Source organism: Balaenoptera ricei, chromosome 9 (assembly GCF_028023285.1).
Source record: "Balaenoptera ricei isolate mBalRic1 chromosome 9, mBalRic1.hap2, whole genome shotgun sequence".
Lineage (NCBI taxonomy): Eukaryota > Metazoa > Chordata > Mammalia > Artiodactyla > Balaenopteridae > Balaenoptera > Balaenoptera ricei.
In genome coordinates, this window is record NC_082647.1 from 30,746,440 (window position 1) to 30,769,655 (window position 23,216).

The window sequence follows — 23,216 nt, forward strand, 5'->3', positions numbered from 1 at the left end:
AGGCCAAGAAACTGAGACCCTGGAAAGCAGAGGTCAGAGTAGAAGTATATTGTTGAGGAGGGAAAGATGAAGGTATTAGAAAAAAGAACTGAGTCACAGTTTATCTTTACTAAGTTTCAGGTCAGTAATTCTGAATAATTTGGTTATGTTATCAGGAAATATGAGTTGGTCCATATTAGGAATGAAGTAAGAAAAAGAAGCAGGATGAACTCAAGAGCATTTTAACACCCTTTTTTAAAAAAAGGTCTTTGTTACATTAGTAACAGAATAAAACATTGATGGTAGTTGCTGAGTGGACTGCAATATTGTTTTAGCATTTTTGCTAACTATGAATTTATTTAGTTCCTAAGAAAACAGAAAGAAAAAATATTGGACATTCAGTTAAAGTTGGCAGACTTTGCTTTCTCTGGAAGACCCACTAAAACAATAAAAGGATGTATTTGCTAAGACACAGATTCACAAAGTCAGGAGAAAAGGAAAAGAAACTTGAGCAACACAATTTTCCAAGCTGAAATGCAAAGACAAGTGGTAAATTATTCAGCATATTGTCAAAAGTGAGAATTAATCCAGCAATGGGGAACACCAAAAAGTAATCAAATTTATCACATGATCCCCCAAACTCTCAGGAATTGTCACAACCAGCTATCTCTTAAAGTGGAAGGAATTTGAAAGAAGGAGGATTTCTTTAAGACTGTTTCACAAGCAGTCAGATCCATAGATCTCCACTCATCACAGCTGGGGTGACTTCCCAGACCCCCAGAAGAACAGGTACAATAGCAGGACTTTTGGAAGGAGCACACGAGGATAAGTGAGGGTTGTTACACTGTACTGAAAGCAAGAGAGCTAAGGAAATACACACATAACAAACTTCAGTCCTCGTCTCCTCATCCCCCGACTTGCCTCCTAGAACCCCGACAGTCAGGCTCTGTCTTTTGGACTGCGAGAAAATAAATTTCTGTTGTTTAAGCTACCAGGTCTGTGACATTTTGTTACAGCAGTGCTAGAAAACTAATAAATGAATACCTGAAATTGAACAATCAAAAAGTCCCAAGAATGTTACATAGAGCAAAGAAGATAAATAAATTCTAAAAGAGAGGGATAATTGAGCGTGGAGGTGGGAACTATTATTTTTCACAGCAACCTTTATGTAACTGATTTATTAACATGAATAATTTTGACAGCAATTAAAACTGAACGTTAAAAATACAGATTTTTCTTCACTGGTTAAACAAATGTAACATATAAAGCAATTTATTTTCTGACTTTACTCTTGGAAATTTAGGAGGCTTTGAATTGGTGAGCCCCTAGAAAATTAAATTCCATTCTGGATATCATATCACATTGTAATGGATGAAGAAATCATGAAAAAGCTAGTCCGAACTCTCTAAACATACATATAGATTAAAGATCTACCCAAATATAAGCTGTTATTATTATTGTTATTAACATTATATTTTTATGTTCAAGTTGAAGGAGAAAAAGTTCACTAATTGTGTGGAATGTTTTCTTTTTGTCCCTGCAGATGCACATTTCATGCTCTCCCCCTGCTCTCTGCCCTGACAAACTGAACTTTATAGATTGTATCTATGAGCTTTCTTGCCTTCTGTATCAGGTTGGATTTTGAAAATGGGCAAACAAAGCAGGAAGTCAGAGGGAAGGAGGAGACTGAGATCAGGGGATTTGATGTGGCTTTGCTCCTGCTAGGATGCCTTGGATTGGTTGTGCCTCTCAATGCAAGATTACTGTTCCTCCCAAGGCTATTGATTCTGTAGGACGTTTTCTTCCCAGATTCTAGTAACTAGTCTTTCTCCACCCTTTGACCTCCAAGCTCACTACAGACTCCAGGTTACCGCACTATCCTTGGTTCCCCAACTCTCACTCTTTGTAAATAACCCCTATATAAACAATCCTTGAAGTATATCTTATTTTGAGTGTGCTAATGGAATTTCTGTTGAGCATCTAATCATATAAAATATGGTGAAATATATTAGAAATTAAACAACCACTTCCTTGCCTTCTGATTATATGGCTTATTTTCACATGGGTAGTAATTTCAAAGCTATTTTGAAGTTTAATGTGACTATTTAGGTAACAAACAGTATTTACTAGTATATCAAGATTTGTTAGCTATAAAAATGGGCAAAGGAATTGCAATAATTTATTGCACATAAGAGGTGAGGTAAAACAGGGAATGATTGGGCTCTTTAATGCAGCTACTATGAAGTATCATTGCATGAAAAGAGGAGGCATACAATTATCATGCATCATGTCCAATGTATTATTTATTTATTTATACCAATTGTTTAAAATTGGAGGGAATGGCGTCTTCAATGTATCTCGATCACTTGGGTAGAACACAGACAGAAAGGTGTAAACTAAGGTGGCTTTCTAAGTAATAAATTGCCTGATTTAAGTCCTTATTTCTTTCTCATATGTATCAGGGTGGAGCTTTAATTCTTAATTGAGAAAGAGTGTGACAAATATTCATTTCCACTTCACTGGTAAACTAATATAGAAGAATTAGGAGTGAGATTGAAGGAGGCAACATCAGGCCTTAGAAGCAATTTCTGCTTACATTTGACCTAGTGTACTAACTTGTGTGTTCTTTCTAAATCCTAAAGGACCCTGCCTTTTCTTCAAGCAAATTTTGTTCCCTGGAGAACAACTTTGCCAGCATTCATTTAGGCAAAATGTTATTTACTTCAATTCACTTAGAGATTATTGAAATATGCTCAACAAAGAAACACCACTTCTAAAAATGTCTTTAAAATGTTTCAAATCAGGTACACAAGAGATTTGGGGTAGGGCTTTATATCGTTTAACTTGTTTTTTTGCATTCTTTCTTGCTTACTTTTCCTTATTTTTGTCTTAATATAGTTCATTTTCAGATTATAAAACTGTAAAATTATTTGAAAAATATGGAAAAGTATAAGAAGGAAATAATATTGTATGGTCAGGCCACGCAAGAAGGCTATTCTCTTCCTCTCTGTACATCCCCTGCCTGACAAGTGACAGCTTCACCTACACCCTAAGCACATGACTGACCTTCCTATGTACTTGCCCCAGGCCCAGCTAGTGATTGTTCTTATCAAAGGGGCGGTGAGGGGCGGGCCCCTCTGCTGGTTTCCCTGGTAACCAATGAGCCCACCTGATGTCAATTCACCTATAACTGGTAATTCCACCACCACCACACAACCCCCCCCACCCCCACCACCCCCCCCCCGCCACCGCCCGCTGGCCCCACAGCAAAGACTGCCATCATGTCCTGCCAGTCAACTGCTGCATACGGTGGGGTGTCGCTCCAGGACCTTGCTTCAGACGTGTAAGGTCCCCCATCCATTAAACCATTGATATCTCTATTGCTGACACTGGGCTCTTTCATCAGTCTTGAAGCTGAGCAAGCACAGGGCTTGTAGGCCTCTGGGGTGCAGCCCAACAAATATACACACCAAATTTTATCATATTATGGTTAATACCCAATGTTTATAAATGAGACCATGCTTACACATTTTATGTTTATTCTGATTTTTTACATGATGTTATATAGTGATAATTATGCCATTATGTACTTTGAAAAACAAGATAAAAATGTATTTGTTTCTAATAATGGCAGATATGAAACTTATTTGTGAATTATAGGCACATATAGGGATTACTAATCAGGACTTGATTACGTCTTTCAACATAAAGTACATAATTTGGAAGGACAGGTCATGGATTGAGAATGGGAGAGTGATGGTGCTAGTGTGTTATATCTAAGGAGATTAAGACCAATCCAATAGTATATGGTCAATAGCTCATTGAATTAGACATTAAACATCCTGTGTTGTAGGCTAGGTGCTACCAGTAACTAACTATAATGTGGGTAAATCAATCAATAGAAAAATAAGATTTTAAATGGTTGCATGCTCATCCATCCTGTATATATACCATATTTTATTTAAGTAATTCCCTATTAGATGATTTAGGTTGATTTCAGTTATTTTGAGGTTGATAGGCAAGGAGACAGGGGGCAGGGCTCAACTCTTGTCTCCTCCATCCAGGGTTGGGGTAAAATTTAAGTGGTTAGGGGAATTTCGAACTTGGCAGAAGATGACTGGCTAGTCTCTAATCAGTCCATATATGGTAATCCAGCTACTCAGGTTGCTGGAAGCTAGATTTTCCTTATTGAAGGATTTCTTGCTTTGTAAGAGGTCAGGTGGCAACATTTCTATTCTTTGAGTTTCATATCCTTTTTTTTTTTAAGGGTTTCTTTTTTTAATTAAGTGTAACATAGGCAAAATTATTTAAGTCAATAAATTTTTAAGGAATTTCACATGTTCTGATTTTTTTCACTGCTCTGGGGTCATCCTGGAGACGTGGGTTCCCATCTCGCACATGCGCAGGGCTGTCTCTGTAAAACAACTCCAGGTTTGATTAATCAACAACCCGTTTTAGGGAAACAAAACCAGTTTAAGCTGGTCAATGTTTTACGTGTTGTTTCCCTGCTGTTCTTCTGCCTCTTTGTTCAGTCCTTTGATTTTGGTGCAAATATGGAAAGGCAGTGTTGCATAGTGGACAACAGGTAAGTCAGAGTTCAAGGTCGAAATTCTCACTCTTTCTGGGTGTTTCCACATTGGGAATTGTACTTAGTCTTTCTTAAAGTAATAATGTAAGCATTTGATGAGATAAGGTAGAGTTCTTTTTTTGTTTTTTTACTCCTTCCATGCATGGCTGCTAGATGTATATATTCTACCTCTTGAAAACACAGCAGGTCAAGAGCTGCTGGGAGGCGTGATATCTGATAAGACTAGGGGATTCAGTGGTCATATGCGTACTATTGCACCCCTTTGCTGTGACGTGTGTCACAAGTCCAAGTGCAAGGCAGTGTTATGCTGGGTCTGTCAGTGGAGTAAATGCTTTTTATGTTTTTAAATAGCGGTGCAGAAAAGGCAAACTTATGCCCTAGATACGTATTTTTTCTGTTCAAAATTAATTGTTGGTTTTTACAACGTGGAAGGAGTTGAATGTAATCAACGTGCCACTGAAACCGTGGGTTAAATCCATTTCACCTGCTTTCACTAATCAAGGTCCTGTTAAGACTTGCATGCCCTCCAAACAGCAGATAGCCTAAACAATAAGATGTTTGCCTGAGTTGTTTTCTATGAACTTGGAATCAGCTGCATCTAGTTCCAGTTGAACTGGTTAAGACAGGCTACGACCACCGACCCTTCCACTGGGCATGCGCAAGTGTCCATACTTAGCGACCTTTAAAAAGAGCAGAGGCTGTACCTTAGTTACGCCTGCGCAGAAAGACAATCACTGCCCCTTTTTTCCAATCACCTTTCCCCATGCTCCCCGTGTTCCCCACGCCTGAGCGTGCTCTGCTTCTTTGTTATGCCTACATACACCCAGTCTCCTTGCCTTCAAGGAGGTGGATCTGAGATTTGTTCTGCGGTCTTCTCGCTTGGCTGACTCCTGAGTAAACCCTCACTTTGCTGCAAACCTTGATGTCTCGGTGTTTCGGCTCACTGTGCTCGAGCAAGAGGAACCTGGTTCGGTAACACCAAGGGGCGGATTTGTCTCCTCCAGGTAGGATGCCATATCAGGACATAGTGTTGGCGTTTGTGGCTAAGAGTTGGATGTTTAGCGACGGCAGTGGCTAAATCAGCTTTGTGGAGTGGGAACTTACACAGTTGGCCCCATGTGTATCTTTCATCCTTATCACCATGAGTCTTTGTGAACCTAACCGTGCCTGCTGTGGGGCAGACAATGACAGAGACCAGCTGATCAAATCAGAATTACTGGTCAAGTAATTCTGTCACCTTGGTTGTTTAGTGCTCCTTCTGTGGTGGATACTCTCTGTTGGAGGTTAATAAGGAATACAAAGAACCTCACCCTCTGTGCTCACGTCAATGGTGATGTCACCATGCCTCTTCCCTGCACCTCTTATCCCTGATCTTCAGGGTTTTCTCTTTCCAGGCCTGGCCCAAGCAGCCAAGTCTTTTGTCACTGCATGTGTCTTAAGTGATTTTACCTTGGGCCGCAGCACAAAGTGGTAACTAAGCATACTGTCTGAAGCTTTGCTCAATAAGAGAATTCCCCTTACTGCTGTCTTCAGTGGGGCAGAAGTACAGCACCAGAACATTTTAGCCTGCTTCCACCTACCGAGCCAACCTACCTCTGAGCAAAGCTTGCTACTTTCCCTCCTCTGTCATTTGCTGATAGAGACTGCACTCTACCCCCCTGTGCCATAGGTGAAGGGCAGAGACATGAGTGCAACAGTGGTAAATGCCATGGAGATCTGGGCCACATGCTTTTGCTGTGGTGTTGCAGGGTTTGGAGATCTGGGCCACATGCTTTTGCTGTGGTGTTGCAGGGTTCTTCCTTCGTTAGCTGTCCAACTTTCTTGATCCTAGAGACGCTGTATCCTATTAACTACATCCACACCTCTTTGCAATCAGGCTTTCTTGGCCTTTACTCCAACCTTGTCTCTCATTAAGATAATGGTAACTCTACTTGCTTCTGCTGGTTAAATACTTCCACCTGGCGCCTGTTATAAGGGGCGAGGGAGCGTGCAATCCTCATTACTATCAGTGAGCTTAATTCTATGACAGTATTACCATCGTCCCTGTTACAAGGGACAGCAACCATTGAGGTTTACAGTCATGCTGTGTTCCTCTAACTAGTGCATTCTCTACCATTTTGGTACCTGGGGTACCCATCAGGTCCTTGTGCAGAACATAGGTAGCTAGTGGATTTTCCAGCCGTACACAGCATAGCCACTCTAACGTGCCTGCTCTGAGCCTTTTGATCCTTTCAGCATCTTCCACAGGCATTTCTATTTAACTTAATGTGGACCATTACTTTCTCTATACTTCAAGAGCAGTATGTTAATATTGTTTCCTGAGATCCCTGCCAAAGTATTATATCCTGTAGCTTAGGAGAATGCCCAGAACTTCCCCAGGCATGTCGTGACTTGGCTTTGGTGGCTGGCCATGAGACGGAGTGTGAAAGGGTACACATGTTGTCTTGAAAGCAGAGGCTTCTGCTATAGCTTTAGTAGTTCTACCCTCTAACAGTAAGGAGTGGGCCACTTTGGCAGGTCCAGAGAGAGTTCAGTGGACTCCCGGAGTCTCAAGGATTTTGAGTGCAGTGAAACGTATGTCCTCAAGCCAGGTCTTAATACTCCATCTTTCCCAACCACATTTGGCATAGCAAACGTGGGTTACGTAGACGGGGCTAAGAGTTAACCTTCCCTGAACTTTGCTACTTATATTGAGTTACATTGAATTGCTGGTCCAATTCATTAGCTTTCTCTTTCCTATCTTCCCTGGAACTCTACTACTCTTCATAATTAAGTTGTGGGTTTCTTAGCTTTACTGCCCTCTGGCTATAGGAGATGAGTCTTTTCATGCTACCAAGGAGGACTTCTGCCTTGCACACTTACTTTTCTTCAGTGATTAGTCACCTGCTTTTTTTTTTTTTTTTTTTTAAATTGGCTTTTTTTTATTTGTCAGAAGGTGGATTATTATTATTATTATTTTTTAAACATCTTTATTGAAGTATAATTGCCTTACAATGGTGTGTTAGCTTCTGCTTTATAACAAAGTGAATCAGTTATACACATACAATATGTTCCCATATCTCTTCCCTCTTGCATCTCCCTCCCTCCCACCCTCCCCATCCCACCCCTCTAGGTGGTCACAAAGCACCGAGCTGATCTCCCTGTGCTATGTGGCTGCTTCCCACTAGCTATCTATTTTACATTTGGTAGTGTATATATGTCCATGACACTCTCTTACCCTGTCACATGTCACCCCACCACCTCCCCATATCCTCAAGTCCATTCTCTAGTAGGTCTGTGTCTTTATTCCCGTCTTGCCACTAGGTTCTGCATGGCTTTTTTTTTTTTTTTCCTTAGATTCCGTATATATGTGTTAGCATACTGTATTTGTTTTTCTCTTTCTGACTTACTTCACTCTGTATGACAGACTCTAACTCCATCCACCTCATTACAAATACCTCCATTTCATTTCTTTTTATGGCTGAGTAATATTCCATTGTATATATGTGCCACATCTTCTTTATCCATTCATCTGTCGATGGACATTTAGGTTGCTTCCATGTCCTGGCTATTGTAAATAGAGCTGCAATGAACATTTTGGTACATGACTCTTTTTGAACTATGGTTTTCTCAGGGTATATGCCCAGTAGTGGGATTGCTGGGTCGTATGGTAGTTCTATTTGTAGTTTTTTAAGGAACCTCCATACTGTTCTCCATAGTGGCTGTATCAATTTACATTCCCACCAACAGTGCAAGAGTGTTCCCTTTCCTCCACACCCTCTCCAGCATTTATTGTTTCTAGATTTTTTGATGATGGCCATTCTGATCGGTGTGAGATGATATCTCATTGTAGTTTTGATTTGCATTTCTCTAATGATTAATGATGTTGAGCATTCTTTCATGTGTCTGTTGGCAATCTGTATATCTTCTTTGGAGAAATGTCTATTTAGGTCTTCTGCCCATTTTTGGATAGGGTTGTTCGTTTTTTTGTTATTGAGCTGCATGAGCTGCTTGTAAATCTTGGAGATTAATCCTTTGTCAGTTGCTTCATTTGCAAATATTTTCTCCCATTCTGAGGGTTGTCTTTTGGTCTTGTTTATGGTTTCCTTTGCTGTGCAAAAGCTTTTAAGTTTCATTAGGTCCCATTTGTTTATTTGTGTTCTTATTTCCATTTGTCTGGGAGCTGGGTCAAAAAGAATCTTGCTGTGATTTATGTCATAGAGTGTTCTGCCTATGTTTTCCTCTAAGAGTTTGATAGTGTCTGGCCTTACATTTAGGTCTTTAATCCATTTTGAGTTTATTTTTGTGCATGGTGTCAGGGAGTGTTCTAATTTCATACTTTTACATGTACCTGTCCAATTTTCCCAGCACCACTTATTGAAGAGGCTGTCTTTTCTCCACGGTATATTCTTGCCTCCTTTATCAAAGATAAGGTAACCATATGTGTGTGGGTTTATCTCTGGGCTTTCTATCCTGTTCCATTGATCTATATTTCTGTTTTTGTGCCAGTACCAAACTGTCTTGATTACTGTAGCTTTGTAATATAGTCTGAAGTCAGGGAGCCTGATTCCCCCAGCTCCATTTTTCGTTCTCAAGATTGCTTTGGCTATTCGGGGTCTTTTGTGTTTCCATACAAATTGTGAAATTTTTTGTTCTAGTTCTGTGAAAAATGGCAGTGGTAGTTTGATAGGGATTGCATTGAATCTGTAGATTGCTTTGGGTAGTAGAGTCATTTTCACAATGTTGATTCTTCCAATCCAGGAACATGGTATATCTCTCCATCTATTTGTATCATCTTTAATTTCTTTCATCAGTGTCTTATAATTTTCTGCATACAGGTCTTTTGTCTCCTTAGGTAGGTTTATTCCTAGATATTTTATTCTTTTTGTTGCAATGGTAAACGGGAGTGTTTTCTTAATTTCACTTTCAGATTTTTCGTCATTAGTGTATAGAAATGCAAGAGATTTCTGTGCATTTCACCTGCTTTTTAATGTCTTCCTCCAGTACGTAAATGGCACTTAGTAAGAATTATCAAGATAGGATTGTTCTTATAACTTGCTCTTCCAAGGAACTTAAAACAAATATTATACCTGCCAGTATATATATCTTATCTCAAAAATAAGACATTAACTATTGGCAAAATTTAACAGTTGCATTGCAACAGTCTGCAACCAATGGGGTCTTATTTTGCACCTGGTTGTCAGGTGGTCCAGCTCCAAAATTCTGTTTTAGAGCATGCTTCCTTGGACCCCTCCTGGTACCAACAGTTTTATGGTGGTTTGCCTGGAAAACAGATTATGAGGCAGAAATTTTTATGCTGAAAATTTATAAGGGACTACCTTCAGGGTCAACATCTGTGGAAGAGTAAAGGAAACAAGATTAAACAGGGAAGAACTGAACTGTAATGTAGACCCATAGGTCTCAGTCTATCCTTTGGGAGCTCTAGGGGTGGAACAATACTTGAGATTGCTCCAACTCGAGGCAAGGACACCAGCTGTTAATATCCCAGTATCAACCAGGCCTTGGATGCACACTGACCTTCAGGAGGGAGATGTGACCTCAGATAAGTATATTCTTTTCAGCTGAGAACAACTACCTGAGACAGAATCAGCTAAGAGCCATCAGTAGCCAACATTCCCAGCAGCTGGGGGAAGGTGTGCCTTAGGTTAGAAGGGAATCTAGGTGGCACACACCACACTCCAGAAAATATATTCTAAGTGAGATTGACATAAGATCTGTCTTAAATACTTTGTCAAATATTCCTAGTACATATTGCTAGTATTAGTATATAATGTCACCAACATGTGAATGCACCATTATATATAAATTTATATATATACAGATATATCCATCATAAATTTACATGGGTCTTATGTTTACATAGTTCCAGGCTGTCTGAAAAATAGAATTATCACAAATCATACTATTAAGTCATTAGTATTTTATAAAAATCTTATTATGGTTCTTTTAACATAATAAAAGCTGATATTGAAAATGGAAAAAAGGAAAAGAAGAAACTTAAAGACACGTTACATTATTTGTAGTTTTCAGTACGAGGAAAAAGCAGAAATAATTCATGGTAGCCAAAGGGTTTGAAGAGAATAGAATTTTACAAATACTTGAGAGAAAAGGGAGCAAAAGATGCAAGGAAGGAACATTAATAAATAAAGACTGGTAAGTTAATGATGATTCTGAAGGTTCTGAGCTATTGAGATCATTTTTAAAAATTCATACTGGAAAGAAATAAAGGAATGGAAAGCTTTGGATTATTTATCAAAAATCAGGCAGATCTTGGAAAATTACTTCTTAAATGCTAAGAAAATATGGTGAATATCTCCTTTACAGAAATGAGAGTTAAATAAAAATATTAATAACTGGTCTTAAGTTTCTCTCTCTTTTTCTCTCTCTCTGTTTTAAATAATTTGTAAAGTTATAGCCTCTACCTTTCATCTCTCATTATCTGGCTCTGGATTTTGATCCTAACGCTATTTCAACAGTGATTTCCATTTCTCTGAGTTGGAGGATACACTGTTCTCTTCAGACAAGTGACTCCTTCTGGCTGGTAGGCAGCCCACTAGCTGACTCTCCCACTCCAAAAATGTCAGAGATCCTCTCTTTGACCTGTGTTTGTCCAGCCCAGGCACTGCCTTCAGGCAGCAGTTACAGGCAAACATAACACTAAGCTCTCTAGAACTATGACATGGTATGTATGATATGTAGGATATATATGTAAACAAAATAATCTTGATCTAGTCATTTTCTTTCTAGTAATCATATCTGTTTGCAAGAGCTCTACTTTTTTTTTTTTTTTTTTTAGAGTTTTAGGGTTTGTAGTTTCAATGGTCACTTCCTTTGCATCTTAAATTGTATGTGTTGTAGGTCAATTAATATTTATTTATTTATTTACTTTTGGCTGTGTTGGGTCTTCGTTTCTGTGTGAGGGCTTCCTCTAGCTGTGGCAAGCGGGGGCCACTCTTCATCGCGGTGCGCAGGCCTCTCACTATCATGGCCTCTCTTGTTGTGGAGCACAGGCTCCAGACGCGCAGGCTCAGTAGTTGTGGCTCACGGGCCTAGTTGCTCCGTGGCATGTGGGATCTTCCCAGACCAGGGCTCGAACCCGTGTCCCCTGCATTGGCAGGCAGATTCTCAACCACTGCGCCACCAGGGAAGCCTGAGCTCTACATTTTATAAAGTAAGCACCATCTCTGTAAGAGTTCAGTCTATTTTCCACTCTGAATTTGAAATTAAATAAAACAAAACCTTGCCTGAGGAAAAGGTGAAGTAGTCATACTGTCTTCAACTAATAATCTCAGGTTCACAGAGTAAGTTTTCTTTCAGCTCTCCCTCACATCTCTGGTAAGATGACCACTGCCTGCTGTAACATATATTACTACTACCAATGTTGAATCTCAATAAGATCTATTTTTAACATGTTTTTTAATTATAAAATGCGACAGAAAAAATGTTAATTCATGACCATTCATATTACTCACTCTCACCTGCCCCAGAAGTACCCAGTAGAGTTTTCCTTTGCCAGAGAGGTTCCTGGGCCATTTTTACACACATCACAATAAAGAGTGACAAGCAATGTCATGAAGCCAGAAAGGCCAATAGGCTTTACTTTGGCAAGAATAGTGTGTCTGGTAAACGTTAGCTACAAGCCAAGTGAATGTATTAAGGCCAAACTTGTGTTTTTCTCCCCCAATTCAGATGTTGAAATCCTAACCCTGGTACCTCAGAATGTGACCATATTTGGAGATAGGGCCTTTAAGAAGGTAATTAATTAAAATGAGGTAATTAGGGCGGTCCCTAATCTAATATGACTGGTGTCCTTATAAGAAAAGGCAAGATTAGGATACAGATATCTCCTCAGAAGGAAGACCATATGAAGAAACATAGAAGAGAACCATCTATGAGCCAAGAAGAGAGGCTTCAGAAGAAACCAACCCTGGCAGCACATTGATATCAGACTTCTAGCCTCCAGAATTGTGAGAAGACACATTTTTGTCAAGCCACGCAGCTTGTACTTTTTTATGGTAGCCCTTGCAAACGAATACAAAAGGAAAAATTCAAAATGCTCAAATAATTATTGTGTTGTGGAAGGTAGATTGGGGTATTCTAGAAGGAAGAATGCCTGAAACCTTAGGGGAAGCTACTTGTGGTTTCAAGTTTAGGACAGAGTTTAAGAATGAAGATTGTAAGGCAGTTTGATATTTATTATGTAGGTAACCTCTATCGGCCTTTTTTTTTTTTTTTTTGAGAGGCTGCAGCAAAATTTTAAATTATTTAAAATTATTTTTGTATATCGAATAAATGTTCTCTGGATTAGCAGAGATTAGAAAAGCCACCAAGTACTTGCTTTTATGTGTATGTATTAACAATTATTAGCTACTTAGTACCTACTATATTACCTCTAGTCATGACAAAGGAAAGTTCCTAGGCCAATAGATGAGAAATAACTTGTTCAAGTTGACCCAGAAATTCCAGAGCTGGAGTTTAACCTAGATTAATCTGATTGGAACAATCAAGTTCTTTCTAGCCTATGTTGTGCAGTTTAAGTGTGTTTGGAAGCAGCTGTGGGTTGTGGTAGATGGTTGTTGCCTTGCCAGGATCCCCTTTACTGATCTGAGATCACCCATCTCCCAGGTTCTGTGAGTGTGGGCTACTAACAGTTGAAGCTAAACCATTCTTCCTAGAATTCCACTTAGAGTGTGGGAGATAGTTTGCTTCAGGGTAGGATGTCTCTGTGGACGTTCCTCTGCTTAGAACTCCCCATAGGATTAGGCTGAGGCTGGATTTCATCTGCATGCAAATGTTGTAGGCTTCTGCCCCTTTCCTGTCTTTCTCACCCCCTTAAATGTTTCATCTGAGAATAATATTTTAGTCACTGGCTCAAGAATCCCCATCCAGGGACTAAGCTTCTAGAGCATCTAAGACAAGGTTGTAGTAACTGGCTAAATAGTAATATGAATCAAGCTTATAGGTAAATATAATACAAAAAAAAAGAACCTAGCAGCTTTTTGACACGTAGTTAAATATACATCACATCACAGGGAAACAATAGTTGAAAACACATAATTTGGAAAAAATGCTTATTGCAATCTGCAGTATTATGAAGAAAATTAAAAGCATTTTTTAGCATAGACTGCAGTTTTTGCCGAAGTGCATTGGTTGGGACATAAATTTTATAGTTCTTTGTGTCAGGACTATTTGATTACAAGCATAGAGACTCAATTCAAATTTTCTTAGTCCAAATGAAAATTCATTGTCATTTGTGTCTGTGGAATTCAAGGGTCAAGTTTACTTTAGACATACGTGGACCTAGAGGTTTCAGACTTACTTTCTATATCTTTGGCTTTATTTGCTTTATTCTATACACATATAAAGATGCCTCTGTAAAGGTAACTTTTCTAATGCCTAGGAAAGATTGGAATTGGCCTTGCCTAGGTCATTTGCTAGTGGTGAAGTAATCACTGTGTCCCACAGTATGTGGTACTCTCATTGAACAACCTGGGTAGTGCATATACCACTGCAGTGGAAAGAGGCAGGTATTGACAGCACAACTGTGGCCACACAGAGAAAGAAATTCCTAGTGAAGCCCTGAAAAGGGGCATGTGAATGTACATTAGGCAGACAAAAATACTTTTATAATAGTCTACTAGTAATGCTTATTAGCAGAACATGATAAAAGATAGTGAGATTCAATACGTTAGGAAAATGCTGGGTTAATCAAATTGGAAAGCATTTGTTAATGTAGGACTATTCAGTTCCTTCAAATGCTAATGAAAACTTTGAATTTCCAAGATGGATATGCTATAGATTATTTTCCTAAATTTATGTGAACTTGGAACCTATTTTTAATGAAGTCTTTTATGGAATCCAGACATACTTGGGTCCAGAAACAGATGCCTCTACTTATTAGCTGTATAACTTTGGAAAATCGGTTAAATTCTCTGGGCCTCAGTTTCTTCAGTTGTAAAACTGGAATAACTAAGTGTACTTAACGTGTATTATGAGGATTAGAGAAAATGCATTACAAATGCTTGGCTCTATAAAAGTAGTTTGTATTGGGCAAGGTAGTGTTAACTTGGAGACCCTTGAATACCTCCCAAGAGTGTTAAATTAACAAAAAAGTACTTTAATCTCATTTTAACAAGCTGAGAGGTGAATGAGGTATTTATGAGGATTAATTTATAAATTGGATATAGGTTGACTTGCATTTGGGGTGACAGTAAAGAAAAGAGCCAGGGACCTGAAGGACAGCTGAGAGGTTATTGTAATCAATTGTGAATTGATAGGTACCTGAACCAAGGGAACATAAGGCAGTAATGTACAACTAATAAGAACAAAGCATAAAAATGATTAGAAGACTTTCAGAATGGCCCAATTCAGCAGCTTACCATGAGAATTTTATTTTTCAAATAGTCTGTTTAATTGAATAATGATGGATGGGTGCTAAAAGATGTGCAAAGTGTCCTCTTTTTCCCAGGTTAATAAAATAATACACTGTGAAATACAATAAAATTTCAGACGTTTAATCATCAGTAAAATCTTCCTTTATATACAATTACTCATTTTGTACAGTTCACATTTCTGCTAATAGAATGTGGTGTAAAATAGGGATTTTACTTCATATGGTGATTATTTAAGAACAGTCTTATTTTAGAGTATGTACTCAGATAAAAACCCATATGCAGTCATCATATCTGAGACAATATTGTAAAATTAAGTAGCCTGTTTTCAAATATTTTAGAGCAATAACCATAAAAAAGGAAGAGTATTCAAATACAGAAATGCATTTCTAGGATTAGTGGTAGAAATTAAGAAAAGAGAAATTGAATTTAATATCTGAAAAACCTTGTCATTTGTGATTTTATTTAATAGGCTTTACAAAGATATAATTTTACTTATATTTGGATCATTAGTATTGTTATAAAAATACACTAGAAACAAATTAAGAAAATTCTTAAACTTGATGGATATTTGACTTACTGTAAACTGTAATAGTAATTATTTTTCTTAAGCTCATTAATAAGGGAGGATAAAAAGAAAAAGCACCCTGAATTATAGAACGCAGCTGCTTCCACAAGTAGTTTTTTTTTAAATTACTGCTCTTAAGTAAGATATTGTTTGTTGCAAAAGAGGAAAAACAAAAGCTAGAACTACCTTAAACAATAAAAATGAATGTCAATGGAATCAAAGGAAATATTGAAAATAAGTTTCAGAATGAGAAGAAACCTGGGAAGTTTTGTAGTTTGTGTAGCTACACTATTAATGTGACTCAGATTCAGCTTGATGTACCTAACTGTAGTGATGGTGGCTTTTTTTTTTTTTATTGTGGAAGGTTATGAAATTGGCCCAACTTGGGTTAGGTGTCAACCTTAATCAGTTGTGGCAGGATTCAGGGTCCTGTCATAGAAGGATCCATTGCCTTTCTAATAGAAAAGCTGGTGTGCCAGACCCCCAGTAGGACACCTGCTAAATCTAATAAATTAAATCAACTACAACTTGATCTTTAAACAAGATTAGCAGAGAAAATACATACATACATTTGTTAGCCTTAAAAATATCCTAATCTTTCAATTCCTGTGTTTCTCTAGGTAAACTTAGAGCTGCCATCTTGGTGTAGCCAGCAGTGCATCGGTCTCACAACCTGAAGGTCTTGAGTTTTAGGTAAGCTTGATAGATGAACTTTTAACCTAGGAATCACTTTGAGCAGTCCTTATTTGGAAAAAGAAACATGACATAGTACAATATTTTGTGCTAAAAACTTGTGTTGTTTAGTTATTGCAATTATGATTTTTAAAAATTTTTCAAGTGTAATCTTAGTATCAAATCCCAATTTAAACAGTAGACATGGGGTTGCTTTGATTGAATTAAGAGAAGATGCTATTGGCATTCCCACTTGCTTGGATTCTCTGCTTTCCCCTTACGGCAATCCTCAAAGTTCTGTTCCAGAGAGCCATATCACTGCAGAATACAATCTGAAAAAAATCACTAGTGTAGTAAAAAGAGAGCATGAATTGGATTTTGAATCACAGGAACAGTTTTATAAAATGCTGACTCTAGCACATCCTAACTTGAAGATGGGCTAAATCACTTAAATTCTCCAAATCTTCATTGCTTCAGCTGAAAAGTGTAGATAATACCTATGCCATCTAACTTACAGGTTTCACTTGTTGAATAAGTCATCCACAGGAATGTCTACAATGCTATACACTGTTAATTGATATTGTAATTGGCATGTATTTCCCCACCTTCTGAGAAAAACATCCAAACTGCTAGTTCCTTTAAGGGCATCTCTGGTCCCCATTGACCACGTACTCATCAATTTCAACAGTTCCTTCTCCTTTACAGTAATGATGTTGGCCTCCAAGGATATATTGATCAGTGATATATTAATCAGTGATCAATCTATATCCTAACAAAACATCAGCTATTCAATTATTTTGACATCATATAGCTTACTCTAAACATGCTAGTGGCTGTTTATCTTCTTCTGTGGCCCTAGAAGAGGGAGAAGAATGAGAATGAGCAGAGAGAAAGGCTCCTAAATCACTGATTTGACCCCATCCCAGGAGCTTGTGCAATCAAATGTGAATAGCAAACTCAGCCTTCCTCTAAGGCTTCCTCTAAGTCTGAGGATTGTTCATGGAGATACAGAAGAGCACCCAGGGGAGATGGAGACAAAAGCACCTTCTTGATAATATTCACTTGAGAATGATTATAAACCATGAAATGAGTGACAGACTAAAACTGCTTCAGTTGAGGCATACATTTTCACTCTATTTTGGATGCTGGTACTCTGACAATGTATTTTAAGCTCAGCACTTGCTTTTTTATAAAAAACTAAAATTCTTATTCAATTGTGTGAAAGCCACTCTTCTCAAGACCGAAGCTTTTCTGTAGTAATGTTGTCTGTTGAGATTTGAAGTCACTAGGGCCCTGGCACATACAGCTGGAACACTCTATTTTTAAAGATATATTGTGTCTGTTAATACAGAGGTCATGATGTAGATTTCTGCACTTAGAATCAGCATGAGAATGTGGGACTGTTCTTGCAGATCTTGGCTCCATCAGCAAATAAATTAAAATAAACTGGAGGCTTGAAATAGAAATAATCCTCCTTCCAAGTGTTTCATTTAGAGAATGACATCCTGTTTTCTTCAGAATATCATGGGTAATTCTGCATATGAATGAATTTTGGAACAGAAAAGGCCCAGCAAATGAAATACGCAAAGTAACTTTTAGAATTTCAGGATTCAGTAATAAAAATAAGTGATGATGCTTTTCCGTTCAAAGTGTGAAGGGAACAAGGAAACCTGAAACTGAGTTAGATAAATTTTTAAAATTTTATAACAATTTGTGATAGCATGGTAAGTTGAATTCTCCCTATAAGAGAATATAGTATATCTTTAGTACAATTTACCATTTATGTGATAAGGAAAATTTTGACACAGTTTGGCTATCAGCTATCGAAGTCAGACCAACTTTCTGATTATAGTCATAAGTGGAAAGGTATACTTCAAAAACGACTGGACCCAAGCATCAGTTACCTGGAAATACTCTGATTAGGCTCCCAACTGAGCCTGGAGAGGCTTTAACTGAAGTCCAAAGTAACTACTGTCAAAGTTGTAGAAATTCCAAGTTGTCAGTAAAACCCCATTGCTATTTAAAAAAAAGAAGGACAGTGACATAATATATTAAAAAATAAACTTCAATTTATAATCTTACACGTATGTCCTCCATTATGTCACTGCTAAAACTGACCTAGCAGTTGCAGTAGTCTTGACCCTTGTCTATCCCTAGTGCCCTTATGTTGGATTTTACTACTATTCTCCATTTGAAAGGAATTGGGACTTTAGCTGACTTCCTGTCTTGAGTATAAAAAAGATCAGTAGGATCCTTTTATGTATTTTAATTGCCTAGAGTTTTTTCAGACTTAACATCCTTTCAGGAAGTAGTGAAAGCTTACACTGGAAATGTCATGGCAGTTTTTGTATCAAGATGATAGTGATAAAAAATAATTATTTTGAACAAGTTGAATCTGTAAGATCCATGAGTTTATGTGAAATTTGTGTCAAAGATTGGTCAGATGCTTAATTAGGCTTTTCCTTTCTCTTGAGTACAAACTATTTTCTAGTTCTTTTGATTATAAGTGGAGTCGTAAGACTGGTTGGTTGCCACCAATGAAATGTGAGCAGAAGTGATGTGTCACTTCTGGGATAAGGCAGTTAAGAATTGCTCCACAATCTGTTTCTTTCCCTGTTCTGTTGACTGGATGTGAATTTGAAGACATATATTAGAAATGGCCAAGAGTCGGTTGTACTGGCTCTCTGAAATTCTGCACGCATTAGAACTTTTTCTTCGCACAGTTGGGGGACCATTTTGTACTTTGGCACAAGTCAACAGCCACCAATTAACATTTATATTGTCAATCCTCCAAGATTTGAGGGTTGTTTATTACACAGCTAACATTACTTACCCTGACTAATAATACTCAAATAGAAAGAGTTAGTAGTAATTGTGATTACAGAAGGCAATTGTGATACAAAAAACATAGGATGTAGGCAAGAACCAGTAAAGACTGGGAACTGAGTATGACACTAGGTATTTCAGAAGCAATCATAACTGATTTAGGTAAGTAGTGGTAATATCAATTAGACAGGACAAATTATACTGGGGTCGAACAGTTAATTGCATTGGTTGTCACAATGGTTGTGAGAAACTACAAAAAGTTTAAATATTGTGATTAAAGTGTTTCCTAGGTCAGATGTTTCAAAAAAGAATTGATAAGACACAAAAGTCCTCATCTCCTAGGAGATGAATTTTCTAAATGATACTATTAATTATCATAAAATATGAATGAGGCATGCATAAAATTTTAATAGTGCTAGCAGAACAGGTCAATATATCATGATATTAGGGCAATAGATCTTGTAATGCAGGTAAAACAAAATTGGGACTGGATGATATCAATATATTTTGAGATTCAAACTAGGTTTCAAAAAGCAAAACTTATATCATTGAACAAAAGCTAATAAATTAATAAATTTAACAAATACTTGTTATTGAACACTCACTGATTTTCAGACTTTGTTCTCCATGTTTGAGATATGGGTGCCTACATTCTACATTTCAATAAGTTTAACTATTAAAATAAATGCCAGGGCCAGACCTTCAAGATGGAGGAGGAGTAAGACGGGCAGGTCACATTCCTCCCCATGAATACATCAAAAATACATCTACATGTGGAACAACTCCTACAGAACACCTACTGAATGCTGGCAGGATACCTCAGACTTCCTAAAAGGCAAGAAAATCCCCATGTACCTGGGTAGGGCAAAAGAGAAAAGAAAAAACAGAAACAAAAGAATAGAGATGGGACCTGCACCTCTTGAGGGGGAGCTATGAAGGAGGAAAAGTTTCCACACACTAGGAAGCCCCTTCACTGGCAGAGACAGGGAGTGGTGGGGGGATAGCTTCGGAGCCATGGAGGAGAGTGCAGCAACGGGTGCAGAGGGCAAAGCGGAGAGATTCCTGCACAGAGTATCAGTGTCGACCAGCACTCACCAGCCTTAGAGGCTTGTCTGCTCACCCGACGGCTGGGGCTGGTGGGGGCTGGGAGCTGAGGCTCGGGCTTCGGAGGTCAGATCCCAGGGAGAGGATGGGGTTGGCTGCGTGAACACAGCCTGAAGGGGGCTAGTGCGCAAAAGCTAGCCAGTAGGGAGCCCGGGAAAAAGTCTGGAACTTCCTAAGAGGCAAGAGACCATTGTTTTGGGTGCGCGAGGAGAGGGGATTCAGAGCACTGCCTAAACAAGCTCCAGAGACGGGTATGAGCTGCAGCTATCAGTGTGGACACCAGAGACGGGCATGAAAGGCTAAGGCTGCTGCCGCAGCCACCAAGAATCATGTGCGCAAGCACAGGTCACTATCCACACTCCCCCCGCAAGAGCCTGTGTAGCACGCCACTGCCAGGGTCCCGTGATCTAGGGACAAGTTCCCTGGAAGAACACATGGCGTGCCTCACTGTTGCAATGTCATGCTGGCCTCTGCTGCTGCAGGGTCGCCCCACATTCCAATTATAACTACTGCACCCCTCCCTCCCCCCAGCATGAGTGAACCAGAGCCCCCTAATCAGCCACTGCTTTAACCCCATCCTGTCTGGGTGGGAACAGAAGCCTGAGGGCAACCTACACACAGAGGTGGGGCCAAAACCAAAGCTGAAACCCAGGAGCTGTGCGAACAAAGAAGAGAAAGGGAAATATCTCCCAGCAGCCTCAGGAGCAGCAGATTAAATCCCCACAATCAACTTGAGGTACCCTGCATCTGTGGAATGCCTGAATAGACAACAAATTGACCCAAAATCGAGGCAGTGGACTTTGGGAGCAACTGTAGACTTGGGGTTTGTTGTCTGTGACTGACTTGTTTCTGATTTTTATGTTTATCTTAGTATAGTGATTAGTGCTTGCTATCATTGGTGGATTTGTTTATTGGTTTGGTTGCTGTCTTCTTTCTTCTAATTTTTTATTTTAATTTTAATTATTTTTAAATTTTTATTTTAATTTTATTTCTTTAAAAAATTTTTTTTCTTTCCTTTTTTCTCCCTTTTCTTGTGAACCATGTGGCTGACAGGGTCTTGGTGCTCCAGCCTGGTGTCAGGCCTGAGCCTCTGAGGTGGGAAAGATGAGTTTAGGACACTGGACCACCAGCGACCTCCTGGCCCCATGTAATACCAGTCAGTGAGAGCTCTCCCAGAGATCTCCATCTCAATGCTAACAACCAGCTCCCTGCAACGGCCAGCAAGCTCCAGTGCTGGATGCCTCATGCCAAACAACTAGCAAGACAGTAACACAACCCCACCCATTAGCAGAGAGGCTGCCTAAAATCATACTAAGTTCACAGACACCCCAAAACACACCACCAGATGCAGCCCTGACCACCAGAAAGACAAGATCCAGCCCCACCCACCAGAACACAGGCACCAGTCCCCTCAACCAGGAAGCCTACACAAGCCACTGAACCAACCTCACCCACTGGGAGCAGACACCAAAAACAACAGGAACTATGAACCTAAAGCCTGTGAAAAGGAGACCCCAAACACAGTAAGTTAAGCAAAATGAGAAGACAGAAAAATATGCAGCAGATGAAGGAGCAAGGTAGAAATCCAAGAGACCAAACAAATGAAGAGGAAATAGGCAGTCTACCTGAAAAAGAACACAGAGTAATGATAGTAAAGGTGATCCAAAACCTTGGAAATAGAATGGAGAAAATACAAGAAACATTTAACAGGGACCTAGAACTAAAACACTAAAAGAACAAACAAACAATGATGAACAACACAATAAATGAAAATTTAAAATCTCTAGAAGGAATCAATAGCAGAATAACTGAGGCAGAAAAACAGATAAGTGATGTAAAAGATAAAATAGTGGAAATAACTACTGCAGAGAAGAATAAAGAAAAAAGAATGAAAAGAATTGAGGACAGTCTCAGAGACCTCTGGGACAACATTAAATGCACCAGCATTCGAATTATAGGGGTCCCAGAAAAAGAAGAGAAAAAGAAAGGTCTGAGAAAATATTTGAAGAGATTATAGTTGAAAACTTCCCTAACATAGGAAAGGAAATAGTCAAGTCCAGGAAGCACAGAGAGTCCCATACATGATAAATCCAAGGAGAAACATGCCAAGACACACATTAATCAAACTATCAAAAATTAAATACAAAGAAAAAATATTAAAAGCAGCAAGGAAAAGCAACAAATAACATACAATGGAATCCCCATAAGGTTAACATCTGATCTTTCAGCAGAAACTCTGCAAGCCAGAAGGGAGTGGCACAATATATTTGAAGTGATGAAAGGGAAAAACCTACAACCAAGATTACTCTACCCAGCAAGGATCTCATTCAGATTTGATGGAGAAATCAAAAGCTTTTCAGACAAGCAGAAGCTAAGAGAATTCAGCACCACCAAACCAGCTTTACAACAAATGCTAAAGGAACTTCTCTAGGCAGTAAACACAAGAGAAGGAAAAGACCTACAATAGCAAACCCAAAACAATTAAGAAAATGGTCATAGGAACATACATATCAATAATTACCTTAAATGTAAATGGACTATGGGCTCCAACCGAAAGATATAGACTGGCTGAATGGATACAAAAACAAGACCTGTATATATATGTATATATATCACGACTCTTTTATCCATTTATCCGTTGATGGACACTAAGATTACTTCCATATCTTGGGTATTATAAATAATGCTGCTGTGAACATTGTGGTACATGTATCTTTTCGAATTAGTGTTTTATTTTCTTCAGATATATACTCAGGAGTGGCATTGCTGGATTGTATGGTAGTTCTATTTTCATTTTTTTGAGGAAACTCCATACTGTTTTCCACAGTGGCTGCATCAGTTTACATTCCCATCAACAGTGTACAAGGGTTCACTTTTCTCCAGATCCTCACAAATATTTGTTATTTGTGGTCTTTTTGATGACAGCCATTCTGCCTGGTGTGAGGTGGTATATCATTGTGGTTTTGATTTGTATTTCTCTGATTAATGATGTTGAGCATCTTTTCATGTGCCTGTTGGTCATCTGTATGTCGTCTTTGGAAAAATGTCTATTCAGGTCTTCCATCATTTTTTTAAATCGGGTTGTTTA

General features: G+C 38.7%; 1 long non-coding RNA gene across 4 annotated transcripts in view; it reads left to right on the forward strand.

Annotated features, from left to right (window-relative positions):
• The first annotated feature begins 4,483 nt into the window (after positions 1-4,483).
• The window catches only part of LOC132371857 (uncharacterized), a 183,743-nt gene continuing 165,010 nt past the window's right edge, over positions 4,484-23,216 (forward strand). For 2 of the 4 annotated variants that reach the window (XR_009504998.1, XR_009504995.1), the window contains exons 1-2: positions 5,260-5,571; positions 16,147-16,219. This is a non-coding gene — a long non-coding RNA (uncharacterized LOC132371857). Of the gene's footprint in view, positions 4,565-5,259; positions 5,572-16,146; positions 16,220-23,216 lie in introns of those variants that run through there. The other 2 variants (XR_009504997.1, XR_009504996.1) reach the window with 2 other exon arrangements.